Raw genomic sequence first — 23,566 nt, 5'->3', positions numbered from 1 at the left:
TCGCCAATGGCATAGTTGCGCTCAGCTGGGGAGAACTTCCGGGAGAAGAAACTGCAAGGGTGTAAATGGCCATCTTTAGCCCTCTGAGATAACACCGCTCCTACTCCAACGGAGGAGGCATCCACCTCTAAGATGAAAGGAGAGTCGATGTCAGGCTGTTTCAGAACAGGCGCAGAGATGAACCTTTGTTTTAAAAGATGAAATGCTTGCATGGCTTCTTCAGACCACTTGGACGGGTTAGCACCCTTCTTAGTGAAAGCAGTAATAGGCGCCACAATGGTGGAAAAGTCTCGTATAAACTTTCGGTAATAGTTGGCGAACCCTAAGAACCTCTGGACCCCTTTGAGGGTTAAGGGTACCGGCCAATTTTGGATTGCTTGTAGTTTCTCAGGATCCATCTTTAGTCCGGAACCGGACACAATGTACCCTAGAAACGGAATGGACTTGACTTCAAAGACGCATTTTTCTAATTTGCAATAGAGATGATTGACACGGAGACGGGACAGAACCTCTTTAACCAAAAAACGATGTTCCTCTAAATCGTTGGCAAAAATGAGGATATCGTCTAGATAGACCACGACATGACGGTATAGAATGTCTCTGAAGATCTCATTGACAAAATGCTGGAAGACAGCTGGAGCATTGCTCAATCCGAAGGGCATGACGAGGTACTCATAATGTCCGTCACGGGTGTTAAAGGCGGTCTTCCACTCGTCACCCTCACGGATCCGGATGAGATTGTATGCACCTCTCAAGTCCAGCTTTGTAAAGATGGTAGCTCCGCTAACTCTGTCAAAGAGCTCAGTAATCAGGGGTAAAGGATAACGGTTCTTGATGGTAATGTCGTTCAAACCTCTGTAGTCGATGCACGGCCGCAGACCACCATCTTTCTTTTTTACAAAAAAGAAGCCTGCGCCGGCTGGAGAAGAAGAAGGTCGAATGAACCCCTTTGCTAGGTTCTCTTTAATATATTCCTCCATAGAATGCATCTCAGGCAGAGACAATTGATAAGTTCGGCCTCGAGGTGGAACCTTCCCTGGAACGAGATCAATCGGGCAGTCCCATTCTCTATGAGGAGGAAGGATATCAGCAGAAGCTTTACTGAACACATCCGTGAAATCTTGATATGGAGGAGGTGGAACATCAGACGACCTGGGGGAGGAAGAACAGACGGGCAATACTTTAAACAAACATGTCTCAGCACAGGAGGAACCCCATGCCAGGATTTGCGTAGTCGTCCAATCAATTGTAGGATTGTGAAGACGGAGCCATGGAAGGCCCAGGACCACAGGATGTGTGGCTCTTGGAATCACTAAAAAAGAAATAAGTTCGGAATGAAGAACTCCCACTCTCAGACGAACTGGTAGAGTCCTTAAAGAAATAACTGCATCAAAAATTTTGCTGCCATCCACGGCAGTTAAAGAAATGGACGAAGGAAGTCTCTCGGTGGGTAGGGACCACCGTTTAACATAGGCTTCGGTAATAAAGTTCCCAGCTGCTCCGGAATCAAGGAGGGCAATGACGTTCCGATAACGTTGAGCAACTTGGAGCGAGACTGGGTGATTACAATCTTGAGGAGATGGAGAGGAGATCATTACTCCTAGCCGGCCCTCTCCTTGGCGAGCTAGGATTTGGAGTTTCCCGGACGTTTGGGACAGGCATTAATGGTGTGAGACGGAGCTGCACAATAGAGACAGAGAGACTCGGAGAGACGTCTTCGGCGCTCAGCAGGAGTTAAACGGGAACGGCCAAGTTGCATGGGCTCATCTTTAGATAGTGACAGTTGACGAGGAGGAGGAGCAGAAGATTTTGGAGCAGATGATCTTCCACGCTCAGTTGCTCTCTCTCTGAAACGTAAATCAACTTTCGTGCAGAGTGAGATTAGCTCATCTAACTTAGAAGGTAAGTCTCTGGTAGCTAACTCATCTTTAATACGCTCAGATAAGCCATGCCAGAATGCAGCATACAGGGCCTCGTCGTTCCATGCCAGTTCGGATGCCAGGATCTGGAACTGTATCAGATATTGTCCTACAGTACGTGACCCCTGGCGTAAACGGAGAATCTCGGATGAAGCTGAGGTTACCCGGCCTGGCTCGTCGAAGATGCGCCTGAATGTTGACACGAAGGCAGTGTAGGAAGATAGCAGGGTGTCGGACCTCTCCCATAACGGTGATGCCCAATCAAGGGCTGAGCCACTGAGAAGAGAAATAATGTAGGCAATTTTTGTACGGTCACTGGGAAAATTGCCAGGTTGTAGCTCAAACTGAATCTCACACTGGTTGAGAAATCCCCTGCAGAATCTTGGAGATCCGTCAAATTTTGCTGGCGTTGGAAGATGAAGACGTGGAGCAGAAATGGGTAAGGTGGGGTTATAGCTGGAGTCACTGTGGTTGACGCACCAGACGCGCCTGATCCACGGAGAGTTGTCTGAATCCCATCCAGCCGAGTAGAGAGATCCTGGAGACAGCGGATGATGTGGCCTTGTGCAGCCTCCTGATGTTCTAGTCGGGCTGCCAGTTCTTGCATCGGCCTGGCCGCTTGATCCTGGTCTCCGGCTGGATTCATTAGGTCAGTGCTTACTGTCACAACTGAGGGCCTGAGCTGACGGGAGGCAGCCTCAGTTGTAGGGGCTGAGATGTACCGGAACCTGGGAGGTTGTATCAGACCCCTGGACATGTAAGTAACATGAATAATAACTGCCCGAAGGCGTGACCACGACAACTTGGATAAAAGTCAATGATGTTTATTATGACAACTCCGCAACACAGCAGCAGTAAAAGAAAACGTAAAAGTCAGCAAAGAATAAATACAGTTCCTGGGTACTACAGGATGGCAGGAGCCACAGGGCACTGGTAGTGTGAGATAGTTCTTATAATCTTCTAGATGGAAAGTCCTTACCAGGCCCGACTGTAGCAATGGAGATAACCCAGGATTGTGCCAGCTGGTGTTCCAGGAAAAGCTGGGTTGCTGAAGATAAAACGGCTGCTGTGGATACTGGCTGGAACCAGACTGTTGTTAGCACGGAGTGAATACTGGCTGGAACCAGTTAAATAATAAATGAACTTGGGAGCGATGAAATATGAACTGAAATGTAGAACTTGAGAGCGGAGAAATAATAATACCGGTGGAGAGTGGTAAAGTGTAGAAAGGACACCGGCCCTTTAAGAGAAGCTGTACTCTGCTGGAAGCTGAGCTGGAAGCTGAGCTGGAAGCAGGTAATGTTGTAGCTGGAAACAGATGAATCCACAATGGATTGGAGAGTCAGGCTACACCGCAGGTGGAATGCTGGTGCGGGTCTCTATGGTGGAAGTCTTGAGACAGGAGCTGGAACCTGGAAGACAATCACAGGAGAGAGACAAACAGGAACTAAGTTTGACAACCAAAGCACTGACGCCTTCCTTGCTCAGGCACAGTGTATTTATACCTGCAGCAAGGAAGGGATTGGCTAGGCAATTATGCAGATTATCAATACTGAGAACAGATTGGTGGAAATGATCAGCTGACAGAATCCAAGATGGCTGCGCCCATGCAGACACTTGGAGGGAAGTTTGGTTTGTAATCCATGTGGTAATGAAAACAGTAATGGCGGCGCCGGCCACCGGAGACAGGAGGCGCCAGGCTGACAGATGCACATCCAACCACGCGGACACAGCGGAGGCCGCGGCTGACGTAATCGCCACTCAGACACTCTGCATGCAGAAGTTCAGGGACGGCGGCGGAGGCCGCGGGAGACGCCATGCCAGGTGTAATATGGCGTTTACTGTGACAGCGTCCCAGAGTGACAGGAGAGGATACAGGAATGTACACATCAGGATAACAGAGGGGATCCGGTCCTGGAGCGCTGAGCCAGCCTTAGGAGGCATCTGATGGGTAAGAAATGGCGTCCAGATACCCGGATCGTGACACTGGGATCTTAACTTGGTGTTTCAGTTCCTCCAGTCGGACTGGCTTGAGCTTTTTCAGGAGGTTGAGGTCAAGGTTCTCACGTGGAAGGCTGTCAATTTGTTGGCCTTAGCTTCTGCTAGACATGTGTCGGAGTTGGGGGCTTTGTCATGTAAAAGTCCATACTTGATCTTCCATGAAGATAGAGCTGAGCTTCGGACATGTCAGCAGTTTCTTCCGAAGGTTGTGTCGGCGTTTCATATCAACCAACCTATTGTGGTGCCAGTTACGACTGACTCCTCAATTTCATCAAAGTCCTTAGATGTTGTAAGGGCTCTAAAAATCTAAGTGAGGAGGACAGCTCGTCACAGGAAATCGGACTCTCTGTTTGTCCTGTATGATCCCAAGAAAATTGTGTGTCCTTCTTCTAAGCAGACGATCCCTCACTGGATCAGGTTCAATATACAGCATGCGTATTCTACGGCAGGCTTGCCGTGTCCTACGTCTGTTAAGGCCCACTCTACTCGTAGGGTGGGTTCTTCCTGGGTGTCTGCCCGGGGTGTCTCGGCTTTGGAACTCTGCCGAGCAGCTACTTGGTCGGGGTCGAACACGTTCGCAAAGTTCTACAAGTTCGATACTTTGGCCTGTGAGGACCTAAAGTTTGGTCAATTGGTTCTGCAGGAGCCTCGGCGGCTCCCTTCTATTCTGGGAGCTTTGGTACATCCCCATGGTACTAATGTGGACCCCAGCATCCTCTAGGACGTAAGAGAAAATAGTATTTTAATTACCTACCGGTAAATCTTTTTCTCGTAGTCCATAGAGGATGCTGGGGGCCCGCCCGGCGCTTCGTTTTCCTGCAGTGGTTATCTGGTTCAGTACAACTTTGTTTTTAGTTAAGTACTGCATTGTTACCTGGTAAGTAATGTTTCAGCAGTTGCTGTCTTTCAAGCTCGTTAGCTTGATGTGCCTTGAATGTGTGAGCTGGTATGAATCTCGCCACTATCTGTGTAAAAGCCTTCTCTCGAAGATGTCAGTCTCCTCGGGCACAGTTTCTAGACTAGGGGTGGGCAACATGCGGCCCGTGAACCGATCCTCCCTGTCCCGCTGTCCCCCGTCAGTGTGCAATGACAAGCGGCCCGACTGGCTGAGCCGCTTGTCATTGCGCTACACTGCTCCCAGACACGGCGCCGCTGAGGAAATCCCGGTCACGTCACAGGGTCTGCTGACCGGGATTTCCTCTATGACATCATGTGCTGGGATGCACGGGGGCGGAGCCACAGCAGGAGCGGGCAGCGACTCAGCGAAGTAGGGGCAGCGTGGATCATCTGGCAGCAGGCAGCAGATCATCTGCCACTGTGAAAAAAAAAGTAAACCCCCTGCCCAGCCAGCCCCTGAAAGGGATCTGTACTTAAGCTGCTATATGGGTTCAGGTGGGGAAGGGGTTTATAAACTGCTATATAGGTTCAGGGGAAGGGGGGTAGGGACTGCTATATGGGTTCAGGGGAGGGGTGAAAGGGGGGTAGGGACTGCTATATAGGTTTAGGGGAGGGGTAGGGACTGCTATATGGGTTTAGGGGAGAGAGGAGGATAGAGACTGCTATATGGGTCCGGGGGAGGGGGGGGGGGAGTAGAGACTGCTATATGGGTCCGGGGGAGGGAGCTAGTAACTGTGCCCAGAGAGAGACCGTAGCTGTGAATAACAGCATTACACAGGATGCTGTTTGTTTTCAGCACTGTTTTTTTTTTCTTACTGGATTACTATGTTTTTTAGACATCTGTATTTTGCCTGTAAAAAAAAACTATGTATGCAACGTAATGTATATTGTGGTGTGTGTTTTTATAGTTATATATTCTATGTTTCTCTAACGTCCTAGTGGATGCTGGGGACTCCGTAAGGACCATGGGGAATAGACGGGCTCCGCAGGAGACAGGCACTTTAAGAAAGAATTTGGATTCTGGTGTGCTCTGGCTCCTCCCTCTATGTCCCTCCTCCAGACACCAGAGGTTTGAATCTGTGCCCGGACGAGCTGGGTGCTACTTAGTGAGCTCTCCTGAGCTTGCTATAAGAAAGTATTTTGTTAGGTTTTTTATTTTCAGGGAGATCTGCTGGCAATAGACTCCCTGCATCGTGGGACTGAGGGGAGAGAAGCAGCCCTACTCTCTGAAGCTAGGTCCTGCTTCTTAGGCTACTGGACACCATTAGCTCCAGTGGGATCGTACACAGGATCTCACCCTTTGTCGTCCGATCCCGGAGCCGCGCCGCCGTCCACCTCGCAGAGCCGGAAGACAGAAGCCGGGTGAAAGAAGCAAGAAGACTTCGAAATCGTCGACAGAAGACTCCTGTCTTCAAACTGAGGTAGCGCACAGCACTGCAGCTGTGCGCCATTGCTCACACACTACACCCACATACTCCGGTCACTGTAAGGTGCAGGGGGGGGGGGGGAGGGCGCCCTGGGCAGCAATTAGGACCTCTTGGCAAAAGTGGGCATATATACAGTTGGGCACTGTATATATGCATGAGCCCCCGCCAAAAATTGTACATGAAAGCGGGACAGAAGCCCGCCGTCGAGGGGGCGAGGCTTCTTCCTCAGCACTCACCAGCACCATGTTTTTTCTCTACAGCACCGCTGAGAGGAAGCTCCCCAGCCTCTCCCCTGCAGTTACACGGTAGAAGAGGGTAAAAAGAGAGGGGGGGGGCACATAATTATGCGCAAAAATCAATATAAACAGCAGCTACTGGGTTAACATTAAGTTACTGTGTTATTCCTGGGTTAATAGCGCTGGGGTGTGTGCTGGCATACTCTCTCTCTGTCTCTCCAAAGGGTCTTATGGGGGAATTGTCTTCAGGTGATCATTCCCTGAGTGTGTGGTGTGTCGGTACGTATGTGTCGACATGTCTGAGGTAAAAGGCTCCCCTAAGGAGGAGATGGAGCAAATATGTGTGTGAGAGGGTGTCTCCGTCGACAACGCCGACACCTGTTTGGATATGTGTAATTAAGTGCTAAGGTGAATTTATTGCACAAAAGATTAGAGAACAGACAGGGAATCTACTCATGTCTGTCCCTATGTCGCAGAGACCTTCAGAGTCTCTCAATGCTCACTATCCAAAATAATAGACACTGATATCGACACGGAGTCTGACTCCAGTGTCGACTACGATAATGCAAAGTTACAGCCAAAATGGCAGAAAAGTATTCAATATATGATTATTGTAATAAAAGATGATTTGCATATCACTGATGACTCATCTGTCCCTGACACAAGGGTACACATGTTTAAGGGGAAGAAAGCTGAGGTAAATTTCCCTCCTCTCATGAGGAAAAAGAGCGGGAATCTCCAGACAAGAGACTGCAGTTTCCCACAAAGAATTTTCAGGGAGTATCCTTTCCCCACTAGGGCCAAGATACGATGGGACTCTTCCCCTAGGGTGTCACGTTTGCCCAAAAGGTAGCCCTGACGTTACAGCTATTCTCAGGGATCCTGCAGATAGCGTGCGCATTCTGGTACACTACTCAGACCGGCGATTGTGTCGGCATGGGTTTATAGCGCTGTGGCAGCGTGGACAGGTACCTTATCAGCAGAGATTGAGACCCTAGTATGTATGTATATATATGTATATATAGAGATATATATATTAAAGATGCTGTCTTAAGAGATTTATATATATGGAACTACTGCTATATATATATATATATTGTCAAAGTCAGAAAAATATCATGATGCACACTGCCATATTTGCACCTCATACATGTCCGCGCTGCGCATGCGTGCGCTCTCCCGTGCGTACGCATACCCGCTGTTACGTGCACCCGCAGGCGCACGGTATGCGCATTTACGGTAGAGTTTATGTGCGCCTAGCGTGCGACTCGATCGTTACATATTTTAACCATATAATGTATTTTGTAGATTATGGTCCCTTTGATAGAATCTGAAAGTTTAGTTAATGTAGCATGTTCATAAACAAAGAGATCCCTCTTTGTTTGATACGAAGGGTCAGACAAGGGTTATACAGTGGTGTTTAGTATCCATCGGAAGAGTATTTAATTAGCAATATTCCGGTGTTGGTTTGAAGCGGATTAATCGCTCGTGCGAATAGTTATGGACATAAGAAGTTTATGTACTTTTACTATTATTTGCACTCACTTATCCATGCGGCGGGAAACCTAGTTTCCCACCCACCTGAGCAGTTGGAAATAGTCACAGCCCACCTGTATGAATCAACCTATGACCTTTTGTTATAATGCGAAGACGAATTCCTGTGTCCAATGAACAATGAGATTGTAGGGACCATTGTATTGTATTATGTGTGGGGCATAAATAGACAAGCCGATCTGATCCAGCTCACTCTCTTCAACGGTTCTCATCATTGATAATCGGGAGCTGGATATTCAGAAAGGCGCATGCGATCGTTCCCTTTGTGCGTAAGTTTTCTCCGCAATCATATTGTCTTTATTGTTATTGTGAGCCATATCTCTCTCTCTCCTCTCCTCTTTCTCTCTCATTTTCCCTTAAACGTAATTGTATTGTATTGTATTTCATGTGTAGTTATCTGGTTAGTTAGTCTATATTATATTGGTAGTGTATGACTTGTATTGTATTATTCTTTTGCAAATATAACGTTCATATAAGGTGTTAGAACCTAAGATCAGTATCTGTGTATATTCTTATATTTCTAAGTATTCGCAGAGCGTCGGAGACGCTCGAACAGCTTTTAAGTTAATAAGGTTACACTGTGTACAGTTACACTTTATCACTACACCAAGGTTTACTGCATAATACACTGTTTTATGGTATAGATATAAAGGTTTTACACTGTGAGCGTCAGCGCCGCTTGTGATCTCCTCGTGGTCCCGAGCGTCCGCTACGCTAATAGCGTATCATAACGTTAGTCGGCAGCCAATAGCGTGTCTGCCTGTGATCTCTTGGCCGTGAGCGAACGTGACGCTTGAGCGTCTCGACTACGGCTAAGCGATTGTTACGCAACGTGCGTACCCTCATGGTATTCCGTACGCCAATAGCGTACTGTGTTCTTTGACCTCTTAAAGGGTTTTAAGTAAGATAAATATTTAGCTTTAACAATTGGCGGCTCGTCCGTCCTTCACATATCTGCACTAGGTAATTTCAGCAGACATTATCCATCAGCAAAGGGCGGGAGGTCATATTCCTCGTAGTGCTGTCTGGATAAGCGTCTGCTTCGCTTAGTAAAGGGTGCTGAAGGAATCCGGAACCGGAGGTAAGAACAACACGCTAGTGTCTTTTAAAACTGTTTATTTCTGTCTTGCGTACGCACGCACGCATATATCTGCATTTCTTTTTCATTCGTGTATTTTCATATCACTCTCCTGTTTGCCATTTTATAATTGATAAACGTGCTGAGAGAGATTTGTCGCTATTTAATAGTTAAAGAGTAAAAGTAATACATTAAGGTGTAAATTGCAAAGCACGCACACAGCTCTGCCTAAAGATACAAGGAGAGATCTGTGTGGTGCTCGGTAGATGATCAAGGATCGTCTACATTGATAAACGTGTTAATTGTGTTACGGTGGATATTTGCTTTGCGTACACGTGTCTCTAACAAAAGGCTGAGACTCGCGTACGCAACCCAAAGGCCGACGCACGCAGCGTATATTACGCAACGGAGCGTCCGGGTACGCCCACGTAACTCAAATCACTCGATAGTGTTATTTTAACAGGCGAAAAAGTGGCAACGCGATAAATAGCGCAAGTCGATTTTAGTGTCCGAAATTTAAGCTAATAGATCCTTCTCCAATTTACAACTCATCTGGTCTAAAGGAAAGAAATTTCTGCGCAGAAATAGAAATAGAAACAAAAGTGTACATGTGGTGAGTGAGTGTTTGCAATTATATAAGTTCTACAATTTTTGAGGTTGAACCACAAGAAGTCGAGTTCTCGTGAGGTACATGCATGTAAGTGATGTACATGGTGGCTAGGGAGGCATCCCTTGTTAAACATAAAATTTGAGCATTAGAGTATAGCAGACCAGGAGGTCTACTGTAGCACAGACCAGGAGGTCCGGAACAGACCAGGAGGTCTAGGTACAGCAGACTAAGAAGTCCGCTATAGAGAGAAGTAGCACAACACCAAGAAGGGTTGGTGCGGAACCCATATAGGCCATAAAGCTCTGGCTGAAGGAATTCGCAGCCGTAATTTTCGATTCCACTGGTCGCTCCGTACATAAGATTAGTTGCTTATGTACTGAACGATTGTACCGCACGTAATTGTGTGCATTAGTTAGTAATCTGACCTAGTGCCATTTGTGTACGAAAGGGGTCATAAACGCTATTTGTACATTCTAACGTGATTTGTGTAATTTTTTTTATTTTAAGGGAGGTTCGCCAGTCACTTGGGAACTATCCAGCAACCAATAGTTACTGGAAAGAGTAAGTGCTCTGCGGATCACCCTCACATGTTCCAGTAAATAGAGGTTCAGGTCGCAGGGGCCCTGGGTCGAGTACGCCAGCACTAGGGCAGTGTGTAGGTCGTATTGGTCGGCGTGGGCGAGTGAGTGGGGTACTCGGTAAACCGCCACCGTCAGCCTATCTTGAACATTTTGGTTTTTGTAAGGGTTCGCTGAAGAAAGCAACACCTGCAGGTATGGGGGCCAATTGTTCAGGTAGGGGGCGATCAACCTCGGCTCGGGTTGATTCAGTAAACCGACCAATCGGGTCGGCAAGGTATGTAATGTGTGAAAAATACGGTTCACACACAGAGGTTTTATGTGATGAATGGGAGAGAATGACGGTACATGACGGGGAGAAGTTCCCAAGAGTAGGCAGCTTTAGCCCAGATGTGTTACTGAATCTAAGGAGGAGGATATGTCTCATTAAATCAACAAAGAGACGGATCAAACATTATGATTATTTGCAGTTATGGCAACAGGAGGGTGAAATACAGAGAGGATTGGCTCAGGCGGCGGGATCTAACCCTATCAGGAAACTGATAGCCACGGCACCGCCGCCACCATATATATCAGGAGAGAAATTGGTTGCGGAGAATGACGCACTAGGGTGTAACAAACAAACACTTAGCAACTGTATAAATGTTAAAGATAATGTTAATAAGTTAACCAATGCAAATATTAACCCGTGCAAGTTGTACCCTGTTTTAAACTTTCCCCAGGAGTGTGATCAAGAGGACGAATCGGCAACAGTATCGTCGCTCTCTCTAGCAGCCACCTTATCAGAAACAACAGTAGGCACGGCCCAACCCTTAAGATTAGTAGCAAAGGCCCCTAGCGGAGGGACAGGTGAGGTCGTATCAACGGGTAAGTACGGCACCTTACACTATGCTGAAACCATTTCACCACAGGCTGTAGAATCTAATCAGATTGATGTTGTTAGGCTTAATCCCGTTAGGGTAATAGCTGTGCCAAATGGGAAAACTGACACTACAGGAGTCACTCCTATCAGAAACATTGCCATGTACAGCCCATTTTCCCGAATGGAATTAAGAACCATAGTGTCTGAATTCCCTGATCCTAGAAAAGATCTAGTAGCTAGCCAGAAATACATCAGAGACCTAGGGAACACTGTAGAGCCCAATAACAAAGACTGGCAGATATTGCTGAGGGCATGTTTACCCTCCAATGTCGACTCAGCTCAATTTTTAGCTGACTGTGGATTGGATCAGGATGTACCCCTTACAGATGTGTACAACCGAGACAATGTAAAAAGAATAAATTTACAGTTAAGAGTATTTTCCAGCTGTAGTTAAATGGAACAAAATTTTCTCCATCAAACAAAAGGAGTCAGAAACAGCTGCAGAATATTTTCACAGGGCATTACTAGATATGGCTAAATACACAGGCATAGAGGACATTAAAACCAACATAAATCATAGAGAAGTAGCAGTATCTGTGCTAATGGATGGTTTAAAAGAAGCATTAAAGACAAGGGTACAGACCACGCAACCATGTTGGCGAGGTCTGTCGGTGGCTACTTTGAGAGAGGCAGCTATTGATCACGATCGGAATATCACCAGACACAGGGAATTACAAGGTGATAAGTTAATGGCCGTAAGTATACAGGCCCTGACCACAAGGCAGCCTTTGTATAAATCACCAAACCCTGTGGGTATGTCAAATGTGGTAACTTGTTATTCTTGTCATAGACAGGGACACATGGCACGAGACTGTAGAGTGAAAAATTCACAAAAATCATACCAACCCCCTAGACCACGACATGACACACGACATTGGGATCAGGGCCCGCAGAGACGGAGTTATGAGCCACATACAGGGGAAACAAAAAGATATCCCCCAAAAGGAGACTGGCAAACTTCTGGCAGTTCCCAGTTAACCCCTTCACAAGTAGTTGCTGCCAGCGGGATTCAGGGAGGTCACCATACCCAATAGGGGTGTGGCCATACCTGTAATCTGCAGCCAGTAAAATTGATTGCAAGCCTTGGAAGTGAACCCGAAATTGCAATTGACGTAGCTGGTAAAACATTAAACTTTCTTGTAGATACGGGGGCGGCCAAATCAGTGATAAATTCGACAGTGGGCATGAGAACCACTGGTAAGACAATTCCAGCCATGGGAGTAACGGGAGTAGTCCAGCATTACCCTGTTAGCAAACCAGCAGAGATTACAATAGGGCCTTTACATACCAAGCATTCCTTTTTGCTGGCTGCATCGGCACCGACTAATCTCCTGGGAAGAGATTTATTGTGTAAAATGGGGTGCGTCATTTATTGTACTCCTGAAGGTGTATTCTTGGACATACCTGAGAATCACGCTCAGGAAGTGCGAGACATGTTAGACTCCCCATCAAAATTAATGGCACATACCGTTATGACAAATAGGACTCCATCCCAAGTAGAAGAAATGACATCCCAGATACCAGAGTCACTTTGGACTAAAGATGGACAAGACACTGGATTAATGGCAAATGTAGCTCCAGTAGTTGTGCAAGTAAAAGATGGTAGGATAGCTCCAAAAATCCCACAATACCCTCTGAAGCCAGAGGTGGAGTTAGGAGTGTATCCCGTAATAGAGCGCTTGCTACAACAGGGCATTCTGGTAAGAACATCCAGCACTGCCAATAGTCCCATCTTCCCTGTAAAAAAGAGTGGGGGGAGGGGTTACAGGCTAGTGCAGGATCTAAGGGGGATTAACAAAATAGTTGAGAGTCAGTTCCCCGTAGTGCCAAATCCAGCTGTCATCCTTATGCAGATCCCTCCCACTGCGAAATTTTTCACTGTTATTGATCTCTGCTCCGCTTTCTTCTCGGTACCTCTACACCCTGACAGTCAATATTTGTTTGCATTCACATACAGAGGAGTCCAATACACATGGACTCGATTACCACAAGGTTTCATAAACAGTCCAAGTATATTTTCCCAGGCTTTGCATGATTGTTTACAGTCTTTCCAACCAGAGAGTGGATCAATATTGATACAGTACGTGGACGATTTACTACTGTGTTCAGATTCATTGGAAGCGTCCCTGAAGGATACGAAACAGCTCCTGTTTCATCTTTCAGACACAGGACACAAGGTTTCCAAAGACAAGTTGCAATTATGCCAGACTAAAGTAAAATATCTAGGACACTGTCTAACACAAGGACTGAGACACCTGACCGCTGATAGAATTCAAGCAATTAGAGACATGACTCTGCCACAAACCCAGCAACAGATCAGAACGTTTTTAGGAATGTGTGGGTATTGCCGTAACTGGATCCCAGGATTTTCCATTCTAGTGTTACCTTTGCAGGAGATGGTCTCCTCAAACAAACCTGATCGGATTTCGCATACAAACGAGTCCGAGATGGCATTTGAGAGACTTAAACAGTGCCTTACGCAGGCGCCAGCATTAGGTATGCCAGACTATGGGAAACCCTTTGAGCTGTACGGAACAGAAAGTGCTGGTTGCGCGGCAGGCGTCCTAACCCAAAAGCACGGTGATGCCAGCAGGCCGGTAGCATACTACAGCGCTCAGCTAGATACGGTAGCGCGATCCCTCCCCACATGCTTGCGAAGCGTTGCTGCAATAGCATTGCTAGTAACAAAAAGCGAAGATGTAGTGCTAGGTCACAACCTCACAATTCATACACCACATGCAGTGTCAGCCTTGCTAAATTCTGCCCAAACCAGACACGTCTCATCAGCGCGGTTTACAAGATGGGAATTGGCACTAATGGCCCCCGTAAACATCACCATAAGGAGATGCAGTGCATTAAATCCTGCAACATATCTCCCAGGTGTGCCTGGACAGGCACGAAGGGTGGAGGATGAGAGTGGTGGGGAAGGAGGATTTAATACAAAAGATGACATGCATGATTGTATGGAATATTTGACCCAAAATTTCACGGCAAGGCCTGACATCAGTGACAACCCACTGGAAGATGTAGATCTTACTTTCTACACTGACGGTAGTTGTCACAGACAGTCAGACTCGGGAGACTTGTGTACTGGATACGCAGTCGTAGATGACCAAGGCACCATAGAAGCAGAACCGCTAGGCCCACCTCACTCAGCCCAGGTTGCTGAACTGGTCGCCCTAACCAGAGCATGTGAATTGGCTAAGGGCAAGTCAGCCAATATCTACACCGACTCTAGATACGCATTCGGGGTAGTCCATGATTTCGGAGCCCTATGGCGCCTCAGAAATTTCATGACGGCAGCTGGTACACCGGTAGCGCATGCAGCTCACATCAAAAGGCTTCTAACAGCGATACAGGAACCCGACAGAGTGGCTGTTATCAAGTGTAAAGCACACACATATAGCCAGGACCCAGTATCACTTGGTAACAGCCGAGCAGACGAAGCTGCTAAGTTAGCAGCTGGTACCCCCAGACAGACAGACACCACACAATTGATGGTATTTAATACCATCAACACACAAAAGTTGTGTGAAATGCAAAATTTGTGTTCCACACAGGAAAAGGCAGTCTGGAAGGCAAAAGGATATGGCCAGGAGTCCTCAGGACTCTGGACGGATGGACAAGGTAAACCAGTGGCCCCCAGAGCATACCTTCCATGTTTGGCTGAGGCAGCACACGGGCTGACTCATCTGGGCAAGGAGGGAATGTGTAAGTTGGTAAGAGCATATTGGTGCGCCCCAGGATTTTCATCTCATGCAGGTAAAAGAGCAATGTCATGCCTTACCTGTTTGAGGAAGAATATCGGAAAGGCAATACCAACAGAACCATCTCATATCCCACCTACAGGCGTCCCTTTTCAGGTAATACAGATTGACTTTATACAATTACCCCCTTGTCGAAATTTGAAATATGTACTTGTTTGTATAGATGTATTCTCAAATTGGGTCGAAGCATTTCCTGCGGCCACAAATACCGCTATGTTTACTGCTAAGAAAATTGTGCAGGAATTTGTATGTAGATACGGTATCCCTAGAATAATTGAAAGTGATAGGGGTACCCATTTTACGGGTGATGTCTTTCAAGGAATGTGTAAGTTAATGGGAATTGATAGTAAGCTGCACACTCCGTATCGCCCCCAGGCGAGTGCAAAGGTGGAAAGAGTGAACAGCACTATTAAAAATAAACTGAGCAAAGTTATGGCAGAAACAGGATTGACATGGCCAGAAGCTTTACCCATTGTACTATACAGCATCAGAACCACTCCCAGGTCCCCTCTTAATCTGTCTCCCTTTGAGATCTTATTTGGTCGACAACCGCATGTTATGATTAACCCTCAGGACGATTTGAAGTGTAACAATGAAGTGACTGTAAAGTACCTGGTTAACATGAGTAAACAGCTAAGGAATCAAAATGATAATTTGAAGTTAGTGATCCCTGATTTACCAGATAGTAATTGTCATGACATTGAACCTGGGGATTATGTAATGATATGGAATTTTCTACGCTCAGGTTACCTTATTGACAGATGGGAAGGACCATACCAAGTCTTATTGACTAGCACTACAGCATTGAAGGTTGCAGAGAGAGAGACTTGGGTTCATTCGTCCCATTGTAAGAAGGTTGCTGATCCAGAGAGGTCCCGTGATAAGGAACAGACGGTAGAGGAAGTTGTATCACTGGAGTGTCTGTTTCAGGAGGACTGAGGCGGCACCTGAGCTTTGAAAATCATAAGATCGGAAGCAGTTGTCGATCCCCTGTTCCCTTTTATTGTTTTTCTCCACTTCCCATCCCCTCTCCCTCAATTATTTTTTCCCCCTTCTCATTCTTCTCCGTTTCCTCCTATAAGATGGACTTGCCCCAAGAGACTGTGATCCGGATTTTCCTGTTGACCATGATGTTGACCAGAGCAGTCTGTTCCGGCGAGAGTACCATGGAGGTCGAGAGAGGTTCTGGAATGGGTTCTGATGACAAAGATGGAGGCGTAGTTTTCCAAGAACAACTTAATCAACAAGTAAAGGCGAGTATCAGAAAACGATCTGATAGCATTGACAATAGAAGGAATTGTGAAGGATTGTTAGCTGAAGAAAACTGTATCTGTAGGCTCTGTGACAATGTAGTTGAGGATGGGTGCATCAAGAAATGCCAATCCAGTTTTAATATCCACATGGACCGGCATCCATTGAGTGACTATCACTCCTTAGTGGGTAATGTGTTAAATCAAACAGATTGTTGGGTATGCTCTCAAGTACCTCAAGGCCATAGCAAATCAGGGCTAGTACCTTTCCCTTTAACGGTAGGAGAGGTACTTGAGCTAAAGGGTGGGAGACCGGTGGACAGGAGGTTTAATATCTCCAGTCCTCCTAGTTTGAAGCTCCACCAATATCATGTGGATAAGTCCCTAATATGTTTTAACATTTCCAATCCCCGAAAGCCGGGAAATTGGGAAGTGTCATGGAGTAACCAAACCATGACCTTTTCATATAGAGCAGATAGAATGCCTACAGATACAGAGCTTATACGCCACATAGCCAGTAGAGAAAAATCTTTCCGATATAGGTATACCCTAGGAAGTAGGATTACGAGAGTTGGAGAGGTATCACCAGGATACTGTGCACATATCGTACAAACTGATACGTGTACTAGACAGATGGGAGAATTAGGGTTAGGAGATTTCACATGGAAGATGTGTAATATGGTTATGTCCTACTCCGTCCCATATGTTCTCCCCGATGATGCATATTTCATATGCGGGAGGAAGGCGTATAAGTGGCTTGCCCCAAACTCTGAAGGATTGTGTTATATTGGAAAAGTACTGCCTGAAGTAATGACTGTATCACATGCCAAAATGAAAGATATACACCGTGGTGCCCAAGCTCCTTATACTCACACCCATTACGAGCACGTAGTTAAAAGGCAACTGACAGAAAGGACAGAGCATTCGGCCTCTGACATGATCCATGAATCCACCGGGATTCAGGTTCTACTTGCGTTAGATTTCACTCGCACCGCTAGAGGAGTGTTGAACTATAAGTATATATCTGCGCTTGCAAATTTATTAGACAATATCACAGAAATGTATGATGACACTTTTAGGTATACTGGAAGAGAGCTTCAAGCTTATAAAACAGAACTGGTTCAGCATAGAATGGTTCTTAATTATCTCACAGCAGTGACAGGTGGATATTGTGTCACACTGGCAACGCAGTACGGCGTGAAATGCTGCACATATATTACGAATAGTACCGAGGATCCGGTCGAGGTCATAGACCAAAAGATGGACGACATTCTCCAATTAAAGTGGGAATTTCGCAGGAGACACAATCTCACCCTTGCTGCTGTGGGTAATGAGCTGACTGGTTGGGTGTCATGGTTGAACCCGCGAAATTGGTTCTCTGGTTTAGGAGAATGGGCTCAAGGAGTCATAATGGATGTAGGGAAGTTTCTCCTATGTATCTTGGGTGTCGTCATAACGATTGGCTTGATATTTAGATGCGTTCAGGCTTTAACGAAGTGCAAACGTAGTACCAGGGTAATGAGTCTAAGGAGTGAAGAAATTATAATTCCAATGGATTTGATTTATGACCCAACGGTAGAGACAATGATGTGATGAAAATGCGATTATACGGTCCGTTTCTTTCACCTGTTTCTCCGTTTTCTCCAAGGTAAAAAGACCCACTTGGACGAGGAATTTGATGATCCTGTACACAGACAACAGATGGATTAAAGAAGAAGTTTTGACAACCTTATACACAGATAATTGATGAACTATGCCATAGACCCCCAGTTTCCCTAGAAATTTTAAATTTACGCTAGCCCAACACTTTTGTAAGTCTATGGACATTGACAAAGCTTTTTGCCCACACTTTTTGGCAAAAGCCCAAAGAAGACTGCATTCAACAGACACCAGACAAGACTTCAACCGACAAATGTTCATTAACCTGACATAGAATACCACTGCATTTACCATAATTGTTCTCTATCTTCATCTCCACAACCTTCAGGTAATGACACACATAGTCGATAGGGAATACAGGCACAGATATCAGCAATCACATATCCCCCCATTCATGTATCATCAACTAAAATGTGCTCCCCCATTTTGTTACAACTAAAATCCGAAAAGAGCTCGGTAAAGTTTGACAGCCCATCCACAGACCCGTACCGCGGGATAAGAAGGAATTCAAATGTATACTTCGCAATACCTCGAAGCTTGATTTACAACACGTACGGCACGATGACACATGACCCCCCAAACATGGATTCATACACACATGCTTCTGCTATCTCACTAGGTCATACCCTTTTCACACCTTCTCCTCTCCTCCCTTACCCAACCATGGAAATGTATTTACACATGACATATATTTTTCTCTTTTTGAAATGTTTTAGAAAGTGGCAGTTATTGTTGACTGCCAAAGGGTGGACTGTCAAAGTCAGAAAAATATCATGATGCACACTGCCATATTTGCACCTCATACATGTCCGCGTTGCGCATGCGTGCGCTCTCCCGTGCGTACGCATACCCGCTGTTACGTGCACCCGCAGGCGCACGGTATGCGCATTTATGGTAGAGTTTATGTGCGCCTAGCGTGCGACTCGATCGTTACATATTTTAACCATATAATGTATTTTGTAGATTATGGTCCCTTTGATAGAATCTGAAAGTTTAGTTAATGTAGCATGTTCATAAACAAAGAGATCCCTCTTTGTTTGATACGAAGGGTCAGACAAGGGTTATACAGTGGTGTTTAGTATCCATCGGAAGAGTATTTAATTAGCAATATTCCGGTGTTGGTTTGAAGCGGATTAATCGCTCGTGCGAATAGTTATGGACATAAGAAGTTTATGTACTTTTACTATTATTTGCACTCACTTATCCATGCGGCGGGAAACCTAGTTTCCCACCCACCTGAGCAGTTGGAAATAGTCACAGCCCACCTGTATGAATCAACCTATGACCTTTTGTTATAATGCGAAGACGAATTCCTGTGTCCAATGAACAATGAGATTGTAGGGACCATTGTATTGTATTATGTGTGGGGCATAAATAGACAAGCCGATCTGATCCAGCTCACTCTCTTCAACGGTTCTCATCATTGATAATCGGGAGCTGGATATTCAGAAAGGCGCATGCGATCGTTCCCTTTGTGCGTAAGTTTTCTCCGCAATCATATTGTCTTTATTGTTATTGTGAGCCATATCTCTCTCTCTCCTCTCCTCTTTCTCTCTCATTTTCCCTTAAACGTAATTGTATTGTATTGTATTTCATGTGTAGTTATCTGGTTAGTTAGTCTATGTTATATTGGTAGTGTATGACTTGTATTGTATTATTCTTTTGCAAATATAACGTTCATATAAGGTGTTAGAACCTAAGATCAGTATCTGTGTATATTCTTATATTTCTAAGTATTCGCAGAGCGTCGGAGACGCTCGAACAGCTTTTAAGTTAATAAGGTTACACTGTGTACAGTTACACTTTATCACTACACCAAGATTTACTGCATAATACACTGTTTTATGGAATAGATATAAAGGTTTTACACTGTGAGCGTCAGCGCCGCTTGTGATCTCCTCGTGGTCCCGAGCGTCCGCTACGCTAATAGCGTATCATAACGTTAGTCGGCAGCCAATAGCGTGTCTGCCTGTGATCTCTTGGCCGTGAGCGAACGTGACGCTTGAGCGTCTCGACTACGGCTAAGCGATTGTTACGCAACGTGCGTACCCTTACGGTATTCCGTACGCCAATAGCGTACTGTGTTCTTTGACCTCTTAAAGGGTTTTAAGTAAGATAAATATTTAGCTTTAACAATATATAAAACATGCCCAAAGAGACATGAGTATACTGGGTCCTAGAGACAAAGCTATGTCGATTTCTGCTTGACGTGTCCTGTAGAATATGCAATGGACAGATGATGCCGACTTAAGAGGCATATGGAAGGCTGAGGATTGTGTGGAGAAGGGTTCTCGGACCTGGTCTCCACAGCTATAGCTGGTAATAGGCCCGGTGGGGGCACGCCTTCGTAAGTTCAGCCACAAGTGGGTTCACTCCCTGTTAGATCCCTGGGCAATAGATATTGTGTCTCAGGGATACAAGCTGGACTTTGAGGCGATGCCCCCTCACTGACGGCCCTGCCGGCTTCCCCCCACGAGAGGGAAACAGTGTTAACTGCAATTCACAAATTGTATCTTCAACAGGTGGTGGTCAAGGTTCCCCTCCTTCAACAAGGAGGGGGTTATTATTCGACCATGTTGTAGTCCCGAAACCAGACGGTTCGGTCAGACCCTTATTGAATTTAAAATCCCTGAACATATACCTGAAAAGGTTCAAGTTCAAGATGGAATCGCTAAGAGCGGTCATTGCAAGCCTGAAAGGGGGAGATTTTATGGTGACTCTGGACATAAAGGATGCATACCTTCATGTCCCCATTTATCCACCTCATCAGGCGTACTTCAGAATTGCGGTACGGGATTGTCATTACCAATTTCAGACGTTGCCGTTTGGTCTCTCCACGGCCCTGAGAATATTCACCAAGGTAATGGCGGAAATGATGGTGCTCCTGCGGAAGCAAGGTGTCACTATTATCACGTACTTAGACGATCTCCTCATAAAAGCGAGATCAAGAGAGCAGTTGCTGAACAGCGTATCACTTTCTCTGGAAGTGTAACGGAAACACGGCTGGAGTCTATATATTCCAAAGTCGCAGTTGGTTCCTACAGCTCATCTGCCTCTCCTAGGCATGATCCTAGACACAGACCAGAAAAGAGTTTATCTCCCGATAGAGAGAGCTCAGGAGCTCGTGACACTGCTCAGGAATCTATTAAAACCAAAACAGGTGTCAGTGCATGCACTCGAGTCCTGGGAAGGATGGTGGCATCATACGAGGCCATTCCCTTCGGCAGGTTCCATGCGAGGACCTTCCAATGGGACTTACTGGACAAGTGGTCCGAATCACATCTTCAGATGCATCGGTTAATCACCCTATCCCCCAGGGCCAGGGTGTCTCTCCTGTGGTGGCTGCAGAGTGCTCACCTTCTCGAAGGTCGCAGATTCGGCATTCAGGACTGGGTCCTGGTGACCACGGATGCAAGCCTCCGAGGGTGGGGGGCAGTCACACAGGGAAGAAATTTCCAAGGGCTGTGGTCAAGTCAGGAGACTTGCCTTCACATCAACATCCTGGAACTAAGGGCCATATACAACGCCCTACGTCAAGCGGAGTCCCTGCTTCGCAACCAACCGGTTCTGATTCAGTCAGACAACATCACCGCAGTGGCTCATGTAAACAGCCAAGGCGGCACAAGGAGCAGGGTGGCGATGGTAGAAGCCACCAGAATTCTTCGCTGGGCGGAGAATCACGTAAGCGCACTGTCAGCAGTGTTCATTCCGGGAGTGGACAACTGGGAAGCAGACTTCCTCAGCAGGCACGACCTCCACCCGGGAGAGTGGGGACTTCATCAAGAAGTCTTCACGCAGATTGCAAGTCGGTGGGAACTGCCACAGGTGGGCATGATGGCATCCCGCCTCAACAAAAAGCTGCTACAGAGATATTGCGCCAGGTCAAGAGACCCTCAGACGATAGCTGTGGAAGCACTGGTGACACCGTGGGTGTTCCCGTCGGTCTATGTATTTCCTCCTCTTCCTCTCATACCCAAGGTGCTGAGAATCATAAGGAAACGAGGAGTGAGAACAATACTCATTGTTCCGGATTGGCCAAGAAGGACTTGGTATCCAGATCTGCAAGAAATGCTCACAGAGGACCCGTGGCCTCTGCCTCTAGGACAGGACTTGTGCAACAGGGGCCCTGTCTGTTCCAAGACTTACCGCGGCTGCGTTTTACGGCATGGTGTTTGATTGCTGGATCCTAGCAGAAAAAGGCATTCCGGATGAGGTCATTCCTACGCTGATAGAGGCTAGGAAGGATGTGACGGCTGAACATTATCACCGTATATGGTGAAAATATGTGGCTTGGTGTGAGGCCAGGAATGCCCCTACGGAGGAATTCCAGCTGGGCCTTTTCCTTCACTTCCTACAGTCGGGAGTGACTTTGGGCCTTAAATTGGGTTCCATTAAGGTTCAGATTTCGGCCTTATCCATTTTCTTTCAAAAAGAACTGGCTTCTCTGCCTGAAGTTCAGACGTTTGTAAAGGGAGTGCTGCATATTCAGCCCCCTTTTGTGTCTCCAGTGGCACCTTGGGATCTTAACGTGGTGTTGAGTTTCCTGAAATCACACTGGTTTGAACCACTCAAAACGATGGAAGTAAAATATCTCACGTGGAAGGTGGTCATGCTATTAGCCTTGGCTTCGGCTAGGCGTGTGTCAGAATTGGCGGCTTTGTCACATAAAAGCCCTTGTCTGGTTTTCCATGTGGATAGAGCAGAATTGCGGACCGCCCACAATTTCTGCCGAAAGTGGTTTCATCCTTTCATATAAACCAACCTATTGTGGTGCCTGTGGCTACTACTGACTTGGAGGATTCCGAGTCACTGGATGTAGTCGGGGCTTTGAAGGTTTATGTAGCCAGAACGGCTAAGGTCAGGAAAACAGAATCTTTGTTTATCCTGTATGCTTCCAACAAGCTTGGGGCGCCTGCTTCAAAGCAAACTATTGCTCGCTGGATCTGTAACACGATTCAGCAGGCTCATTCTGCGGCTGGGTTGCCGCTGCCTAAATCAGTTAAGGCCCATTCCACAAGGAATAATCCCCATAGTCCTTACGGAGTCCCCAGCATCCACTAGGACGTTAGAGAAAATAAGATTTTACTTACCGGTAAATCTATTTCTCGTAGTCCGTAGTGGATGCTGGGCGCCCGTCCCAAGTGCGGACTACTTCTGCAATACTTGTATATAGTTATTGCTTAAATAAGGGTTATGTTATGGTTGCATCAGGGGTGATCTGATGCTCCGTTGTTGTTCATACTGTTAACTGGGTATGTTTATCACAAGTTATACGTTGTGATTGGTGTGACTGGTATGAGTCTTGCCCTGGATTCCAAAATCCTTTCCTTGTACTGTCAGCTCTTCCGGGCACAGTTTCTCTAACTGAGGTCTGGAGGAGGGACATAGAGGGAGGAGCCAGAGCACACGAGAATCCAAATTCTTTCTTAAAGTGCCCTGTCTCCAGCGGAGCCCGTCTATGCCCCATGGTCCTTACGGAGTCCCCAGCATCCACTACGGACTACGAGAAATAGATTTACCGGTAAGTAAAATCTTATTTTTTATAGCTACATAAATAACTATGTGCCTAATTCAGACCTGATCGCTAGCAGGCGTTTTTTGCACTGCTGGGATCAGGTAGTCGCCACCTACAGGGGTGGGGGAGGTGGGGGGGGGAATCACTGTGCAG

The sequence above is a fragment of the Pseudophryne corroboree genome, chromosome 3, assembly GCF_028390025.1.
Source record: "Pseudophryne corroboree isolate aPseCor3 chromosome 3, aPseCor3.hap2, whole genome shotgun sequence".
NCBI lineage: Eukaryota > Metazoa > Chordata > Amphibia > Anura > Myobatrachidae > Pseudophryne > Pseudophryne corroboree.
This window is presented reverse-complemented; position numbering follows the sequence as displayed.